Below are 19,986 nucleotides of genomic sequence, written 5' to 3'. Positions count from 1 at the left end.
AAACACTTATCACTGTATTACGATGCGCCAGCAATGATCTTTGTCACGATAAAAACCTGCAAGGTCTCACGAGGAAATCCGCAAGGAAACCACTTGCAGGACTTCTGAAGTGTTACCCCACCCTTAATTCTGATTGGAAACTCAATCGCCACCGTGTTCCCAAGTTTCGTTTCCCGTATCGACCATGCCGGCGGAAGTTGGAGCCTGGGGCCAGATTCCACTTCGTTTCCGTTTCCGAACCGTTCCTTTTCGGAGTGACGTCAAAATGACGACAGCGAAGTACGGGAGGAGAAAGAAGGGGAAGCCAACGGCCAATCGGCGAGCGCCTGACCTCGCGGGAGCCCGGCCCACGACTGCCTGGCTTTTTCGGGGGCCGTACACTAAAAAATAGGTTGTTTTAAAAATAAATCAAAGATTACAAACAAATGGTAGTACATATTATTTAATAAGAAGTCGCAGTACGTGCAAGAGAGTGCAGTAAAGAACTATTTTAACGTTTCTTTTGGTACATGTTTCTTTTTTCTGTCGGTAGATGGTGTCGCATACGCGCGCGCGCGGTGCCGTCTGGGAAAACATGTGCTTTTTGGCGCGCGTTGAAGTTTCGTCTGCCTTTGGTCCCGTTTCTGACAAGAAGACTCGCAGTGGCAGAAGCAGCTACTTGCCGGCCTCTTGGGCCCCATGTTTCGGCGTGACAGCGTACTCTGCTTGTAGAGTTCATGAATGAACACCTGTGGCTCGTGAACACGTGTGGCTCGTATGTTTTGACGCCAGAAATTATTATAATAATAAATGACGCCATTTATATGTTGCCTTGCCGAGCATCGCTGTTATATATATATATATATATATATATATATATATATATATATATATATATATATATATATATATATATATATATATATATATATATATATATATATATATATATATATATATATATATATATATATCAATGTTAACTGTTTTCATGTAGGGCCACAATAACTGTATTGCGACGCAGTATGCAATATATTGAGAAAATAATGCGGAAACCTCGGCAGAATTTGTTTCTCATAAGTATCGTTAACATGCTACCCGACAATGTAAATGACGTTTCCTCACTCCGATTTTGAGTGCATTAAAATTTAAGCATACAAAAGCACGAAATCCACGCAGGCGGCTGAAATTCGGGAATTATGATTTTGTTTTAACGAGTGGACAGACTTGTAGTACTTACCAACATCGTGTTAATTTAGGGCGTATAACCCTTTCTGGTCATGAATGCCTGCGTTTCACCAGGGCTGAGGCCTTTGGGCGGACTGATAGCAACGAGGGTTCCATCGATGCAGCCAACAACACCAGGAATTCGGCCGCGGTGCAAAAATTCTGCCACTGCCTGCTGTTTTTCCTCTGGCGTGGACGTAAAGGTTACCCACCCTTTTCGCTTGCCTACGTCGCGAGTTACAGCTAGCGCTACTGCGCTGATGCTGCGGCTCATTGAGGATTGCGAGATTTGGATGGTCACCTCACTGCCGACAGAAGTCTGAAAGCTCCCGGTTGCAAAAAACCGAAGCGGGCAGAGAACTTTCGCTTCTGTCGGCAGTCCGGTCGGCCCCTTTGCCCCGATTTCGCCCTCAAGATCAGCACACAGCCTACGCGCCAGCGCCTCACTCATCCTGAAATGGCGGCGGAAATCCTCCTCCGGAAGATCGAAGGCATCTTCCCTGTTTCTGGGTCTTCTCTGCCCAGTGCGGCCGCAAAGAGCCGCGAAAAGATACGGGGTAATGGGCGCCGCCATGTTTGTTTACAAGCGTGCAGCAGCGGTTCCCGCGAAACGGACCTACTCGCCGCGGTTCTTGTGTCGGCCGGCGAAACGGTTCCTTTCGGCGCCGTGACCACGCCCCGTGACGTAGACGAAAAACGCGGAGCCGCCTCCGGAAAGTTTTCGTCACGCCGGACGTGACGACGGACGGCCAATGAGAGGAGGCGAAAGGAACTGGTTCCCGGACGGAACCGCAGTGGGATCAGGCCCCTGGAGAAGTCTTGTTCCTCACAGAGTAGCCATTTTTTTTTTCTAATGGTTGGCCTTTCCCGTGAAAAGGCCATCGATAAATGTCAAGTTTCACCTTCAGGAGACCACTTGATCGACGGCAGTTGGACAGCTTTTTTTGAATTTCGTACACGATCGCTTCAGAGGCAGACCGGAGGCGTCGATTTGATGGTTTCCTTGAGGATGTGAACTCGCGCAGACAGGCCTCGTTGTGATTCCTCTTAGGCTCCAGGGTACAATGCCATTTGGAGCACCCTTTCCAATGGATCAGGTATCCTTTGCGCTAAATGAAAGACAAATGGAGACATTTTGTCAATACTTTAGGATGCGATTTCATTTATCTGAAGATAGCGGGAGGGGGGGGGGGTGAAACCAAAAGTAGGGAAACTGAAACTGAGTCTCAGGATTTTATTTGTTGTGGTACTTCTTAGGTTTAAAAGATCTGCAAGTGCACGTGCAACTTATTACGAGGAAAATTGGCATGTTATCTTTATGAAACAAAAAAAAATGCTGCTGCTAATATAAAGGCGGCAGAGCGTCATCACGACAAACGCTAATAGAAATCGTCCTTGGCAATCGCGAGAAAGGCTAATACCTGTGCTACACGGGCACGTTCGAATGACACCTGAGTCGAATGACATTCGCAACTTGGAATGCCATTCGGACTAGACGGACTTCCGCGGCGCTGCACGACACTTCCCAAACGCATTTCAAATTTCCTCAGCTCGTTTTCAGTGTACGATGACGACGGCGGCGGTGGTCACACTAGTGCGACAACGACACTATCACGGTCAACAGCAGCATATATGACTGTAGTGGGACAAGTTTTTGAGGCCAACGACACCGACGAATCCGACCGGCGGACTGTTAGCCTTCATGTCCTCGGCAGGCCGCGGCGGCTGAGCGAAAACACGCTGATGAGGCGACGGTGTGAATATATTCGCCCTTCTACCTTATCCATATTGTTAATAAGCGAAAAGAACGGGTATATTTCCCATGTGCACACTCGAACACTCGCCAGCTATAAGCGCTTGCCAAATTAATTTTAATCGACGGCGACTCCCTTCCCTTCCGCGACGACTAGGCCTAGCGAGTCCGCAGGGTTACGTCTTCGAATTTGGCGGTTGTGAAGAGCGAATTCACAAGTTTGAGCGAACGCAAATGATCGACGAGTGTAGTTTTGACAACAGTGACCTCAAATCAACTATTGCTCACATCGCAGGGCGCGCATACGATGAACGGGAAGCGCTGGTGTGACCCAAACCGCCGAGCACTGCTTTACGACCAGCAGCAGTCGTCGACGTTGCTATTTAGTGGATAACAAGTTATGCCTTTTCAATTACCGCTAACGGTCCCCAATCATACTTCTGAATAAAGCAGTTTAAAATAAACTACTGATCGCGTCGGACGAAGTCGGGACAATTAGCGACAAGCGACGATCGTACACGATGTCAGTAGTCCCGCTGTCAAGTGTTTCTCAGGCGAGCGATCGTATCGGAGAGAGAGAGAGAGAGACTCTTTAATGAAGGAACAGAGAATTTAGCCGGCGTTTCAATATCGCTGGCATGCTACTCTGCGTAGGGAGGGGAATTTGGGAGATAAAGACTTAAGGAGAGCAGCGTGAAAGAGGTGGAAAAAAAAACGAAGATAAAATGCAGCCATGAAATGGGTACTAAGGATGCAGTGGCGAGTATTGATGTAACCTATGGAATGATGGAGTGCATAGTCCGACGAATGGGCTGACGAAGTTCACTGCAAGAAGAATGCATGAAGGTAACCTGCAAGTGAATTTAGAGCTTATCGAGATGTCCAATGTCTTTTAAATATGTAAAAAGAAAGTTCATTGCAAGTCTCTGTTGCCTGAAGCAGGCTAAGGGGCCTAAAATTTTGTCCATTGTTAGGGGCACTGGGCAGAGCTTCTGCATGCAATGTTCATAGTACGTACGCTCGTTAGCATACGCAGGGCACTCAAGCAGGATATGTTCCACAGTTTCTATCGAAGCACAGTTGTCACAATGCGGACTGTTCATTTGACCCAACACGGTATCGCAGGCCATTTGTATATGCAGCATTCAGACGAAGTCGGTGATAATGTGTTTCGACTTGTCGAGGAATTCTGGGTGAGAGTCTTGATCTAAGATGTGGGTCGATTGAGTGAAGAAATTGGTACTGATGTGTCGGCAAACTCCAAAGCCGATACGTTTCTTCGTGCGCAAAACTTTTAGCCATTTGGGATGCATCAGATCTCGTGAGAAAACTTCGAATGTATCTCTGATGTTGATGGCCCTTACGGGCCGCTTCATCTGCTTATCCTTTAGCCATAATGCCACAGTGAGCAGGTACCCACTGAAATGTTATGCAGTGGCCTGCGGCAATAGCTAAATGATGGATATATCCAATATATAGGGAAACTGGCTGGTGATTCGTTTTCTTCAGCAGGTTGGCCAGGATCTGCAGAGATGCTTTTGAATCGGTGAAGATAACCCAACGGCCGGCGGTTCGGCGCAGGATGTAAGAAACAGCTTCCTTAATGCCGTGAAGCTCAGCTGTTGTAGAGGAGGTCCTCCGCTGCAGCCGGTAAGAAAGGGCATGGCCTGTTGAGGGCACATAAAGGCCACAAGAAGAAGTTTCTTTAGTAGTTGAACCATCGGTGAAGATATGGGTGTGCTGCGTATATTCTTCGATTAAGTAGGCGAGAGTAGCTTGCAGAAGTGCTGCCTGTGGCATGCGGCTCTTTGCATTCACACCTGGAACAGACTTCTTCACCTTTAGAGGAGAGAGTGTCCATGCAGGAAAGGCCAGAGGTAGTAGTTTCTGAGGCTGATTAATAGTAGGAAGGGGCAGGAGCTGCACTGCCTGGCCAAAGCTAGAGTTGCTGTGAGTTAGGTGGACACGGTGTAGGAAGTGCTTCTTCCCTTGCAGGACATGGCGGAGATGGGTACGCATAGTTTCCTGGACGGCAATTACCTCTAGTGGGAGACATCCTGCCTCCGCTACTGTTCCTGATGCAGAGGAACCCTTTGGGAGGCCAAGACATATTCGCAGGCAGTTGTTCCGTGCGGCATTGAGAGTCTTATTGCTTGATGTAGATAATCTTTGAAGCACTGGTAGACAGTAGCGTAGGCCTGCACCGCTTTCACCTTGTACCTCCTATTCAGCCTAATTACTATAGCTGCTACCCTCTCGTTAATACTGTAGAACTCCTCTACGTTGCCAGCTATATCCTTATTAATGAGGAAACCCACACCTAGTTCTCGTCTATCCTCTAACCCGCGATAGCACAGTATGTGTCCGTCTTTTGGTGCTGTATACGCCTCACCTGTCCTCCTAACTTCGCTAAGCCCTATCACATCCCATTTAATTCCCGCTAGTTCCTCGAACAGCACTGCTAGGCTAGCCTCACTAGCTAAAGTTCTAGCGTTAAACGTTGCCAGGTTCAGATTCCAATGGCGGCCTGTCCGGCCACATCCAGCCATGATGACCAGACCGTTGAAAGCTTCTATGAGGACGTAGAATCAGCAATGAATAGAGCAAAATCGCAGTACACTGTACTGATGGGCGACTTCAATGCGAAGGTGGGCAAGAAGCAGGCTGACGACCACGCGGTAGGTGACTATGGGATAGGCTCTAGAAATAGCAGGGGAGAGTTATTAGTCGAATTCGCGGATAGAAATAATCTACGGATCATGAATACCTTCTTCCGCAAACGAGAAAAAAGGAAGTGGACCTGGAAGAGCCCCAATGGTGAGATTAAAAATGAAATCGACTTCATACTATGCGCTAAACCTGGCATCATTCAGGATGTGGCCGTCCTCGGAAGGGTGCGTTGCAGCGACCATAGAATGGTAAGGTCTAGAATTAGCTTAGACTTGAAGAGGGAACGGAAGAAGCTAGCGAAGAAGAAGACCATTAACGAATTAGCCGTAAGAGGGAAAGCACAGGAGTTTAGGATAGCGCTGCAAAACAGATACTCGGCTTTAACTGAGGAAGATGATCTTGATGTTCATTCAATGCACGATAACCTGACATCAATAATTACGGAGTGCGCAGTAGAAGTAGGCGGTAGGACAGTTCGAAAAGATACCGGGAAGCTATCTCATGTGACGAAAGATCTGATTAAGAAGCGCCAAAACATGAAGGCATCTAACACTATCGATAGAATAGAAATAACGGAGCTATCAAAGTTAATAAATAAGCGCAAGGTAGCCGACATAAGGAAGTTTAATATGGAGAGAATCGAGCATGCTATAAAGAACGGAGGTAGCCTAAAAACAGTGAAGAGGAAACTAGGCATAGGTAAAAACCAGATGTATGCATTAAGAGACAAGCAGGGCAATGTCATTAGCAATATGGATAAGATAGTTAACGTAGCCGAAGAGTTCTACACAGACCTGTACAGTAGCCAATGTAATCAGAACGCTAATGAAAAAGACAGCAGTGCACAGCAATGCGTCATCCCGCCAGTAACGAAAGATGAAGTAAAGAAAGCCTTAGAAGCAATGAAAAGGGGAAAAGCAGCTGGGGAGGATCAGGTAACAGCAGATCTGTTGAAGGATGGAGGGGACATCGTGCTAGAAAAACTAGCCACCCTGTATACGCAATGCCTTATGACCTCGACTGTACCAGAAGCTTGGAAGAATGCAAACATTATCTTAATTCATAAGAAGGGAGACGCCAAGGACTTGAAACATTACAGGCCGATCAGCTTACTATCCGTTGCCTACAAAGTATTTACTAAGGTAATCGCTAATAGAGTCAGGGCAACGTTAGACTTTAATCAACCAAATGATCAGGCAGGCTTTCGTAAAGGATATTCTACAATAGATCATATTCACGCTATCAATCAGGTGATAGAGAAATGCGCAGAATATAACCAACCTCTATATATAGCTTTCATTGATTACGAGAAAGCATTCGACTCAGTGGAAACCTCAGCAGTCATACAGGCATTGCGTAATCAGGGGGTAGAAGAGCCTTATGTCAAAATACTGGAAGATATATATAGCAACTGCACAGCTACTATAGTGCTCCATAAAGTCAGCAATAAAATTCCAATAAGGAAGGGCGTCAGGCAAGGAGACACGATCTCGCCAATGCTGTTCACCGCATGTTTGCAGGAGGTATTTCGAGGCCTGAATTGGGAACAGTTGGGAATAAGAATAAATGGAGAATACCTAAATAATCTGAGATTTGCTGATGACATTGCCTTGCTGAGTCACTCAGGAAGTGAACTGCAAATCATGATCAACGAGTTAGACAGGCAGAGCAGATCGATGGGTCTAAAAATTAACATGCAGAAAACCAAGGTAATGTTCAACAGCCTAGCAAGGGAACAACAGTTCACAATTGGCAGCGAGAGCCTAGAAATTGTGCCGGAATACGTCTACTTAGGGCAGGTAGTGACAGCTGATCCGGATCATGAGAGGGAGATAACTAGAAGGATAAGAATGGGGTGGAGCGCATATGGCAAATTCTCGCAGATCATGAGTGGCAGTTTACCAATTTCCCTCAAGAGGAAAGTGTACAACAGCATAATCTTACCGGTACTCACCTACGGAGCAGAAACGTGGAGGCTAACGAAAAGAGTTCAGCTTAAGTTAAGGACAACGCAGCGAGCCATGGAAAGAAAAATGATAGGTGTAACGTTAAGAGATCGGAAGCGGGCAGAGTGGGTGAGAGAACAAACACGGGTTAATGACATCCTAGTCGAAATCAAGAGAAAGAAATGGGCTTGGGCAGGGCATGTAATGCGAAGGCAAGATAACCGCTGGTCTTTAAGGGTAGCGGAGTGGGTTCCAAGAGAAAGTAAGCGTAGCAGGGGGCGGCAGAAGGTTAGATGGGCGGATGAGATTAAGAAGTTTGCAGGCAAAGGGTGGATGCAGCTGGCAAAGGATAGGGTTAATTGGAGAGACATGGGAGAGGCCTTTGCCCTGCAGTGGGTGTAGTAGGGCTGATGATGATGATGATGATGATGATGAGACAGTAGCGCAAGGTTCCTTCAACGTAGGCTTTTTCAACCAGAAGCATTGATCGGCAGTTGCTACCCCACCTTGTTCCCGCCATGAACCTGAACACTTGCGATGCTGCAGTAATCTTCGCACGGAGTTTTTTGATCTGAGGTGACCATGACAGATTATAGTCGATTAGAACACCCAGGAATCGCTGAGATCTTACATATGACAGCGATCGTCCGCCTAGGAGCAGCGGATATCGGGTCATCGTTTTTCTTGTAAACGCCATTGCAACACTCTTTTCTGGCGAGAGACGAAGACCTCTGGAAGCCAGGTACATCGAAATGTGCAATAGTGCTCTCTGAAGACGTTGCTGGGTATTATAGCGCGAACGTGACGCGGTCCAGATGCAGATATCATCAGCATAAATTGTTATGCGGACCCCTCGTGGAAGGTGTCTTCTCATGTGAATAAGGACAATATTGAACAGGAGAGGGCTGATCACCGCTCCCTGTGGTACGCCCCTCTCCACTGCGTGAAAGCGTGTTGGGCCGTTTGGAGTGGTAATAAAAATTTGTCGTTCTTTTAAATAATGCCCAATCCACTTGTATAGCCTTCCTCCAAGGCCAAGACTGCCAAAGGCTGCAAGAATTGCATGGTGAAAGACGGAGTCAAAAGCGGCCTTGATGTCTAGGAAAACGGCTGTTGGGATGTACCCAGCATGAAGGTACTCCTCAATTGATGAGACGAGGGCGATGATATTGCCACGTGCCTAGCGCCGCGCGACAGCCTTGTTTGGTGCCGACGACGACGAAGCGGTTGTTGTGGGCACGAGCGGCGCGCTGGTGCTTGACTCTGTGACTATGTGATCGGAACGGCAAGCCGACCTTGTTCTCTGGTCCTCGGCAACGTGTACCTTCCCTGTGACTTCAGTCGTGACACTGGTGGAGGTGCCATCGATGATCCCTTCTCCTGCGGACGATCCTATGCGGCCGCCTCTCGTGACCTTTCCTGTTCATCGTACCAGCCGACGGCTCTGAGGCATGCCCCCCGAGGCTTTCGCTCTTGACGAAGAGACCCTAGCTGTGGCAACGACACCGCCCGCCCGTACCATGACTGTCCCTTCCACACCTTCGTCCTGTCTCATCCTTCAGACCCCACGCACCCCTAAACCATTTCACGGTGAGCAGTTTGAAGACGCCGAGGACTGGCTAGCTCACTACGAAAGGGTCGCGACGTTTAACGGCTGGGACGACGCTGCGAAAATGTGGAACGTCTACTTCAGCCTTGAAGACGCTGCTCGGACATGGTTCGAGAACCGCGAGGCCACATTCTCTACGTGGCCGGCCTTCCGAAGCCAGCTCCTCGGTACGTACGCCAACAGTGCCCGCCGAGAGAATGCCGAGCGTGCCCTAACCTCTCGAGTTCAGCGTCAGAACGAAGGGGTCGCAATGTACGTTGAAGACGTCATGCGCCTTTGCCATCGCGCCGACCCGTCCATGAGTGAGGAGAAAAAGGTGCGGCACCTGATGCACGGCGTCAAAGAACAGCTTTTTTCCGGCCTCGTGCGGAACCCGCCCACCACCGTCGCGGCGTTTCTGGCTGAAGCTGTGACCATGGAGAAACTGCTACAGCAGCGATGCAGCCAGTACGGTCGGCCGCTGAATTCCATCTCCACACTACCGCCGTCTGACCGAACCGACTACAATCCCGGGGAAGATATGAGCTCCCTTCGCGACCTCATTCGCACCGTGGTTCGCGAGGAGCTCCAGCAACTTCATGGATCATTTACTCCTGGTGCAGCTTCCCTGGCCAGCATGATCCGTGAGGAGGTCCAGAACGCACTCACGCCACCGACAAGTACAGTCGTTCCACCACCACCCCCGGGCCCCACCCAGCGGATGACTTATGCTGATGTCACACGCCGCCCAGCCCTGCTACCTACCTCTTCGCCTTACACGCAACCTCAGGTCGCTGTGCACGCTGCGGAACCGCTGCCCCTTTGGGCAGATCGGCGCCAGGCGCCCCGGAAGACTGATCTCTGGCGCGCTCCAGATAACCGCCCTCTCTGCTACCACTGCGGCGAAGCAGGTCACCTCTACCGGCAGTGCCCTTATCGTCAGATGGGCCTTAGAGGATTTTCCCCCGACAGCCCCCGTCCCCGGCCTGGTCAGCGGCCTCAGGACATCGCCGAGTACGTCACCCGCCAGCGTAGTCTGCCACATTCTCCTCGTCGCGAGTCGCGCTCGCCTTCGCCTCGTCGCTCTTCGCCTTCTGGGCCAAGGTATACCGCTGGACGCCATGGTTCCTCGAGCCCTCATCGGGAAAACTAGCTCCGGCGACCTTTGGGGGCATCGCCGACCAGTTATCACCGCCGTGCCGCTTAAATTGTCCCGACGCCGACCACCCAACCGCCGTCCAGCTTCCGCCGCAACACCGCTCACTTCACTCCGAACCGACGTCGACAGGCCCTGGTCTTGGCCGGGTCTCCCTGGACATCCCTATTATCGTCGACACGAAGGAGGTCAGCGTTTTAGTTGATACGGGAGCCGATTATTCTATCCTTAGCGGGCGGCTTATAAGGACACTGAAAAAGGTGGTGACGCCATGGAACGGACCAGACATACGGACGGCAGGCGGACATGTGGTTGCACCACTGGGTATGTGTACAGCCCGGGTTACGGTGCGAGGCTGCACATTTGTTGCGACTTTTCTTGTTCTACGCGAATGCTCTCGTGATGTTATTCTTGGCATCGACTTCCTTCGTGAGCACGGTGCCACTATAGATCTACCGAACCGCTTGGTGACGTTTTCCGCCAAACTGGCCACTGAAAGGCATGAGTACCGCGGGTCCCACTCCACGCTGCGAGTCGCCGATGATAGCCTCACAGTGCCACCACGTGCCAGCATCCTCGCCAGAGTTACTTGTGAGGAGCCACATCACGGCCTCCGGGTTGTTGAGCCTAATGTCTCCCTCTCACTCGCCTTGGGAGTTTCTGTGGCAAGAGGTCTTTGTTTCCTTCGTGGAAGAGAGACGGAGGTGCTTGTCACCAATTTCTCCAATGAACATCGACATCTGTTCCGGGGCACTGTCATAGCTTACGTCGACCATCTGCACGAAGTCGCCGAATGTTTTGCTTCAGAGGAAGCTACGCCTAGCACTGAACCGGATGATGCCGTACACGCTGTCGACATCAATTCTAGCCTTTCCTCCGTTCAAAAGAGGCAACTCCAAGATCTATTGCTGGAGTTTCGTGTGTGCTTCACGTCTTCATCTAAAGTGCAGGAAACGTCGGTCATTAAACACTGGATTATCACGCATGAAGGCACTCGACCCATCCATCAGCAGCCCTATCGTGTGTCTCCTCGGGAGAGAGACGCTATCCAACAGCAAGTCAAGGAGATGCTCGCCGATGGCGTCATTCAACCTTCAAGCAGCCCATGGTCGTCGCCTGTAGTCCTCGCTAAAAAGAAAGACGGAACACATCGTTTCTGCGTTGACTATCGGAAACTTAACAGTATGATAAAGAAGGATGTCTATCCGCTGCCACGGATTGACGACTCTCTCGACCGACTTCGCCGAGCCAAGTACTTCTCCTCCATTGACCTCAGGAGTGGTTATTGGCAAATTGAAGTTGATGAGAGGGACCGTGAAAAAACTGCCTTCGTAACACCAGATGGGCTCTATGAATTCCGCGTCCTCCCATTCGGGCTCTGCTGTGCTCCTGCCACCTTCCAGCGGATGATGGACACTGTGCTCACAGGTCTTAAGTGGCAGACATGCCTTGTTTATCTCGACGACGTGATAATTTTTTCACCGACGTTCACAGAACACCTGCGCCGCCTGAGAACTGTTCTCGAAGCTGTCCGGACTGCCAACCTTTCTCTCAAGCCTCAAAAGTGCCACTTCGGGTTCACCGAATTGAAGTTTCTTGGGCACATCGTGAGTGCTGATGGCATCCGAGCTGACCCTGAGAAACTTGCTGCCGTTGCTGCCTTTCCCGTCCCCGCCCACAAAAAAGCAGTCCGACGGTTTTTGGGGCTGTGCTCCTATTATCGTCGCTTTATCAAACACTTTGCACAGATGGCCAGCCCTCTGACTCTCCTAACCCGAGATGACGCATCATTTTCCTGGGGCGCCGAGCAGCAGATGGCTTTCGACGAGTTACGACGCCGGCTCCAGTCACCCCCGATCCTGGCACATTTCGACGATGATGCCGACACAGAGTTACACACGGATGCGAGCAACGTCGGCCTTGGTGCCGTTCTAGTTCAGCACCAAGACGGGGTCGAGAAAGTAATTGCCTACGCCAGCCGTGCACTTTCCCGTGCTGAGTGTAACTATTCCACCACTGAAAAAGAATGTTTGGCGGTAGTATGGGCCGCTGCCAAGTTCCGCCCGTACCTTTATGGCCGACCGTTTCGTGTCATCACTGACCATCACTCCTTGTGTTGGCTGAAAAACTTAAAGGATCCTTGTGGCCGCTTAGCACGTTGGGCATTACGCCTGTAGGAGTTCGATTTCGATGTTATTTATAAGTCTGGCCGGAAGCACACCGATGCTGATAGCCTGTCCCGCGCGCCCATCGGCCCTCCTTCGTCAGATGCCACCGACGACGATAGTTTCCTCTGAGCAGTCACTACGTCTGATCTCGCCTCCAAACAGCGTGCCGACGACGAGCTGCGACTGATTATTGACCATCTTGAAGGTGGGCATCCTAAAATACCCCGGTATCTTGCTCGGGGGTTGTCGTCGTATTGCCTCCGCAATGGGGTGCTTTATAAGAAGAATTCTACGTCGAGTGCGAAAACTTACCTGCTAGTCATACCGGCTGATCTAAGGCACGAAATCCTCCTGGCCTGCCACGACGAACCAACTTCAGGGCATCTTGGCTTTACACGCACCCTAAACCGAGTCCGGCAGAACTATTACTGGCCACATCTTTCTCCGAGCATTAGACGTTACGTACAGACTTGTCGACAATGCCAGCGGCGAAAAAAACCCACGCTCAAGCCATCCGGTATGTTACAATCTATTGAACCACACCTCGCACCCTTCGAGCAAGTGGGCATGGACCTTTTAGGCCCATTTCCTTTATCCTCGAACGGACACAAGTGGATCGTAGTCGCCACAGACTACTTAACACGCTACGCCGAAACGAAGGCCCTTGCCCGAGGTACTGCCGGCGAAGTTGCTCGATTCTTTATGAACGACATTGTGCTCAGACACGGTGCACCGTCGACCATCATTACTGACCGAGGAAAGGCGTTTACAGCTCGGCTACTGCGGGACACCTTAACTCTCAGCCATACCGAGCATCGCACAACAACAGCGTATCACCCTCAGACAAATGGATTAACGGAACGACTAAACAAAACTTTGGCGGACATGATCTCAATGTACATCGACGTCGAACATAAAACGTGGGACGAGATCCTGCCGTATGTCACCTTCGCCTACAATACGGCGCCGCAGGAAACCACGAAGTTTACGCCGTTCCGTCTCGTATATGGCAGAGGGGCCCGCACGATGTTGGACGCGATGCTCCCGTGCGGGGAAGAAGCGGTCGAACCCGATGCCGCCCATTTCGCAGAACAGGCCGAGCAAGCCCGTCAGCTGGCCCGCCAGCACATCAAGGAGCAGCATGCCACCGACGCTCGCCACTATAACCTCCGGCACAGGGAAGTCCACTACGAACCAGGGGACCAAGTGTGGGTGTGGACCCCCGTGCGCCACAAAGGCTTGAGCGAGAAACTACTCCACCGCTATTTCGGACCCTATACAGTCCTGCGCCGCTTAAACAACGTTAATTACGAAGTCATTCCAGATGGAACTGTGACCGTCAGTGTTCGACGCCAGCGGCCTGAAATTGTGCATGTGGTGCGCTTAAAGCCATACTTTTCGCGCTACTGAGCGCTTCCTGCAAGTGAAACCTTGCGTTATTGTACAGTTCACCTAATTTTTTTTTCTTCCTCTCACCTTGTCATCGGGACGATGTTTTCTTTCACGGGGGGGAATAATGCCACGTGCCTAGCGCCGCGCGACAGCCTTGTTTGGTGCCGTCGACGACGAAGCGGTTGTTGTGGGCACGAGCGGCGCGCTGGTGCTTGACTCTGTGACTCTGTGATCGGAACGGCAAGCCGACCTTATTCTCTGGTCCTCGGCAACGTGTACCTTCCCTGTGACTTCAGCCGCGACAATATTGTCAGTCGCAGACCTGTTCTGACGGAACCCGTTCATTTCTTGGGGGAACTCATTTCGGCTTTCTAGGAACCAAGTTATGCGCTTGCAGATCATGCGCTCCATGAGTTTACCTACGCAGCTCAGTAGGGCAATGGGCCGGAATGATGCGTAGCTTGTTGGCTGCTTACAAGGTTTCAAAACGGGCATGATTTTCGCCAGCTTCCATTCCGTGGGGACCTCACCAGCCATCCAGGAAGAATTGTAATACTCCAGGAGTCGAAGACGGGAGGTGTGGGGTAGCTTTGCAATGGCGTCATGGGTCACCTCATCATGACCCGGAGACGTGTGCCTGTTTGTCTCCGCGATAGCTGTGGACAGTTCTTCCATTGTGAAAGGCAGGTCTAACGCTGGCACTGCCGCCTTTGGGATGCCTGTTTGACCATCTGCGGAGAGTGTCGAATGCCCTGACCCTGCCGACAGCAGCTTGCAGTATTCTTCTGAGACTTCTTTTATAGATTTTTGTTCGTGAAGGGAGAGTGCAGCGAAGGGGTGGAGTTGTTGAAGTGGCGTGCGCATACCTCTAACTATCCACCAAATATTGGTTACTAGTTTGCGCACATCCAGCGTAGAACAAAAGTCACGCCACTTTTGCCGACTGAGTTTATCCATGTAGCGTCGAATGTGACGTTGTGCCCGTCGGCATGCACGTAGGTCATCGAGGCTTTTTGTGCGCAGAGCTTTCCTTTCAGCTCGCCTGCGTATAGCGCAAAGCCTTTGGAATGTGTCATCATTTGAAGGTAGGTTATCATTTTTAGCTGAAAGTTGTGTACTCGCCCTCAGGCAATACGCAATTGTCGATGCTAATTCCTCATTGCGAGTTGCCGCAGTAACTCCTCTGCTTACAGCGTCCTTGTATGCGTTCCAGTCTGTAGATTTTATAAGGAATTTCTTTGGGTTCCTCTGCGCATGGAAAGCCGATATGAGGATTGGGTAATGGTCGCTTCCACGTGTCTCCAAATCAGTGCACCAGCCAAAGTTGTGGGCGAATGAACTTGTGACAAATGTCACGTCGATGCTGCTGGTAGTCGTCGGGCCTCGGAGGTAGGTGATGCTGCCGTCATTTAATGGCTGAACTGAATGCTTGGAGAGAAGTTTTGCAAGCTTGGCACCTCGGGCACATGTATGTGAGCTGCCCCAAATTTCATTATGAGCATTGAAGTCTCCGCAAATAATATGCGGAGAGGGCGTCCTTGCTATCAAGTCTTCAAGTCTCAAAGCATCAAATGGCGTGCCTGGCTCAAGATATACTCCAATCAGAGTGTACTGTTGTCCGGCAATAACTGTGACAGCGCATACGTATTCATTGTCGCTGTGAGGCGGGACATCAACCGGTGAGGCCAGGATATCCTTGCGAAAGCCTATCAGCAATCTGCTGACGTTATCTGGTCGTTGTGAATGATGGAAATAGTATTCATTGGGTCGGAAAGTTTCCTCGACGCGTGATTCACAGATGACTGTGAAGGGGAAGCGGTACGCTCGCACGAGCTGTCGGAAATCTGAGAGTTTAGAGCGTAGCCCGCGAGCGTTCCACTGGAAAATGGTGCATGTACGAAAGATGTTGTGGATTGTCAGCTGCGGTGAAGTTCTCGCTGTGGAAGCCATGATTACTGAAGTGTGGTATTACACCCCTGCGGAGCGTAGGAGACCGACACCAACGGCTCCATTGCAAGGACAGCTTCTACTTCTGGGAGTCTTCCTGACGAGGGGTTTGCACGGATAAGAGCCTTGATGGCTGCAAACAGCATCGGAATCAGTAGGCATCTGGCATCTTGTTCAGAGCTTCTGGTTTGCTGCCTGCCGCTGATCTTCTTGTCATGTTGTGGCGCCCTAGGGTCAGAGCAAGCGACGCTGTTTGTCGGGTCTAGTGTAGTGCGTTGCAGTAGCTTTGATGAAGAAGAAGAACCAACGGACTTCCCACGCCTCTTTTTTACCGCATCTGCGTAGGTCTTGTCAGCTGCTCTGCCACGCTGTGTTGACTGATTGTCGGAAAGAGCTGCCGTAGTCGTGAAAACCACGTCGGGGTTAGGTAGTGGTTCATGGCGCTTAGGGGGTTTCCCTTGTGTTTGCTCTGCCGTGCGAGCAACTGTGGCTGCTTTCTTTTTATAACACCCTCCATAGGAAGCAGGGTGTGGGCCACCGCAGTTAGCGCGTTTAGGTTGCGCTCTCGAAGTGCATTCTTTGTGCGAGTGGGGGCCAGCACACACTTTGCAGCGCACGGGGCCGTTACAGTGTCTTGATATGTGGCCATGCCTCTGACATTTATAGCACTGAGTTGCTGCTCCGACGTATTCAGTTACAGGGTAACTACAGAACCCCAGCATTACTCGTTTTGGTTGCGGCGCATCTTTTGCGAATTCCAATATAACTGTGTGACGGCGTACCGCTTTTATCTTTCCACCATCCTCAGGAGTGTAGGCGATTAGCCTCCTTGCTGAGAGGACACCTTGGTCGCGTAGATAGTCCTGCAGATCTTCGTCTGTGTAGGTGACAGGTACATCTTGTATTTTGCCATAGCTTGCCATGTACGAGTATGGGACTCTGGCCTCTACAGCCACTCCAGCCAGCTTAGTTACCGTGAGCAGACGGTTGGCGGCGGGCAGCGTCGATACTGTAACCATCAGGCTCCCATCCTTGTGAATGCGATGGCTGAGGACTTTTTCTTGAGCCGATGCTACAACCGCCGAAGCCACAATGTTGGGGTTGGCTTTCCATAGGCTTCCTCCTTCCTCAGTGGGCCTGAAAACTACAGGAACACCGGTAGCTCTCTTTTTCTTGTACGATACAACTGTAAATGATGCTTGGTCCATGTCCTCTGGATGGTCGGTCAGAGGCTCGTTGCTGGCTTGGTCGTCGCGCAGTCTCTTGTTTGGCGGGGCCTGGTCTGTAGCCGCAACTACAGGGGCCGCTGGACCCGCCGCTGGCGCTGCTGCCATCAGTGCAGCAGGGAGTTCAGCTGGCGGTGATGTTCTGTGTCGGCGTTGATACGGCGCACAGCGCCGAGGAGGTCGCTTGACGTGATTTTGCCGGCGGCCAGGGACCCCCAGGTCGTCGCACGTCGAGGACACACGCCAAAAAGACTGGAAAACCTCGGAAGTGAGAAAATAAAGCCGAAAATTACGGACCGGTGTCAGACAGCCGGCCCGCTAATCGCCGTCTTCTTCTTCCTGTTCAATTGAATGCGGGAACCACGCTTCCTCCCACAGATTGTCGCACTGCCTTAACAAGCCACGGGTACAATCAGTACCAAAAGGATGTGATTATTTAATAGAACTAAAGTGCAGAATGTGTTTTAAGTCATGCAAACGAGCGCTAGCTGTTCGTACGCAGCGATGTAAACAATAGTATATGCGCGCAGGCGTCCTCATCGGCACACTGCTGGAGAAATTTCATGCTCACGGGGTAAATGTTCTTTGGTGCACTGTTACCTCCAAGCCCTTACGTAGACAGAACACGAGCTATTTGCTAAGCAAAGAGCAGGAAAAAGCGAGCAGCAGGTATCAAAATGAGTAGCCACAGAGCCGAAAGCACTCGCGCGGCTGTGGGCGGGGCGAAGTGATGGCGGCGGCAACGCCTATTGGTCATTTCAGGCTGCGTTCGCGTTTCGACGGCATTCCAAAATCTGGAATGTCTCCGCCGAGCTCCGTCGACTCGAATGTCATCCGAACCGAATGCCGTTGAGAAACTTCATGTAGCAGCGTAAGTTCGGCAGTCGAGTCGAATGACATTAGGTTGGAATGCATTCGAAGCGCCCGTGGAGCAGGCGTATAATACTAACTTCGGTATACTAAGGTCGGCGCGACTTACTAATATCAAATACTAAATTGAACAACTATTTGCCGGCACGCAATACTACGCGAAAATGGTGACCCATAACAGAAGCGCAACAAGCGTTTTTATAACAACATTACAGAAAACGATATGTACATGAACTTGTACATTTTTGTGAATGATACGATGTTGTCTTGCTCGGGACTAGTCCGGTGCAAAGTGGAGCAAGTGCATTTGAATATGGGAATGCAGTTTGCACCTCGTTCCTAAACCGGGTGAAAACAGTCACAACTATTAGACTAAATGATGCGTGAGCGGAGTAAATATAAGTGACCCTCAATGTTGTTTTATTCCCTACCATATGCATACTGTCCTTAACAAGACTGTGTGTTCGGTGATAGATGAATCATCCACACTTAAAGCAGATAATCTAATACAATGCGTAATTATTTTTTGTTCTTGCGTTGCCGTTACTTTAAATGGAGCGAGTTTTCCAGGGTACCTTTTTAACAATCTCTGAAAGACCATTACTTAGGTTTCAAACGTAGTGCTGCAAATAGAATAAATGCACTTTATTTTTCTGATGAAGTATATGGCTGCACATACCAAAATCAAGCCACAGGTAATGACTAAATGTACCCAGCAGTGCGTTACAAATATAAAAAAAAGGTTTTAATGTTACAATATTCAAACAAAAAAGTTAAAAACTTACCGTTTTCGCGATGACTCTCTAGACGGAGTGGTACATCAGTTGCTTCTGGCAGAAAGGTGAGGCTGCAGTTGCTGGGTGTGGAAGAATGGTGTTCAGCATCTCGATGGTACTGTATTTATATTACGCCAGCGAACAACTTAGCATAAAAACAGCGTCAAGGATTCGGGATCACGTGCAAGGCTCACGTGCTTTCCCTTTTTTCCCAAGACGCCTCCCGGAAACTAAACATCGCGAAAGAATTCCTTTTTTTTTTAATTCCGACGAAACCGGTTGTGTAAACCAAAGCATTGTCACTTTCTTTACAGTGGGGAGAGGCCTTTCCCTGGGGTAAACAGCGTGACGTCAAAGGGGTAAGGCCCGATGAGCAGAATCAACACCCTCTAAATACTTTCTTCAGGCCTCTCCAGGCCCTCCTTTCCACACGCGCTACGTCACGCCAAGTGTCCGGTCAGGCTGCTCACCAAGCGCGGCTCCGCTCCGCTCGGTTGTCTCCCTCGATGTGCTCGCGCTTGCCCGGGCAAGCACAGACACGAACGCAGTCTTGCAGTGAGCGTCTAGCTGCTGCTTGAGTCTTTCAGCCTGGCGTTGGGTGCATTTCCGTTCGCTCCTCGCACGGCTGTGTCTGTTTCGTGTGGCCGTTTCTTGTGTGGCGTGCGTACCTGTGCTAGCGCACGAATGGGAAACTGATTGCCTGCCGTGTAGCGAGTGCAACTTCGTGAAACATGGGCCGGTGCTGTGTTCCCGGGTGCCGCGGGAACTACCAGAATGGTCCCAAAGTACGTGTTTATTGCTTCCCAAGAGACGAAGTACGAAGAAAAGCCTGGTTGCGAGCCATTCCACGGAAGGATTTCACACCTACAGAGCATTCGAGGGTAAGACTCTGAAATATTGCTTAATAGGCGCTGGTAATTATCTTAGTTGTGAGCTGTCGCTCCCGGAAAGGCATGCTGTCTTTGTAGGCAATGATATCACTTCTTACACTTATGTATGAATTGTCCAGGAAGCATTTAGTTCTGTGGATGTGCATAAGGCTTGTGTAAAAGCTGTGTAAATATGTAAAAGCTGTTCACTATTCAGACTCTTTTTACTTAGTGTTTTAGGCAATGGAGAGTCATGGCGAATGGCCTTGCTTCATTTTCTCGTGCAGGTGTGTGAACTGCACTTCCACGCAGGCGACTTCATTACGACGTTGTCACACCAAGATGAACTGACAGGGAAAATAATAGAGGTGAAGCGTGACAGGCTACAGTTGAAGATTGATGCTGCGCCTTCTGTTTTT

Source organism: Amblyomma americanum, chromosome 2 (assembly GCF_052857255.1).
Source record: "Amblyomma americanum isolate KBUSLIRL-KWMA chromosome 2, ASM5285725v1, whole genome shotgun sequence".
NCBI lineage: Eukaryota > Metazoa > Arthropoda > Arachnida > Ixodida > Ixodidae > Amblyomma > Amblyomma americanum.
Note: the sequence above shows the minus strand (reverse complement) of the source record.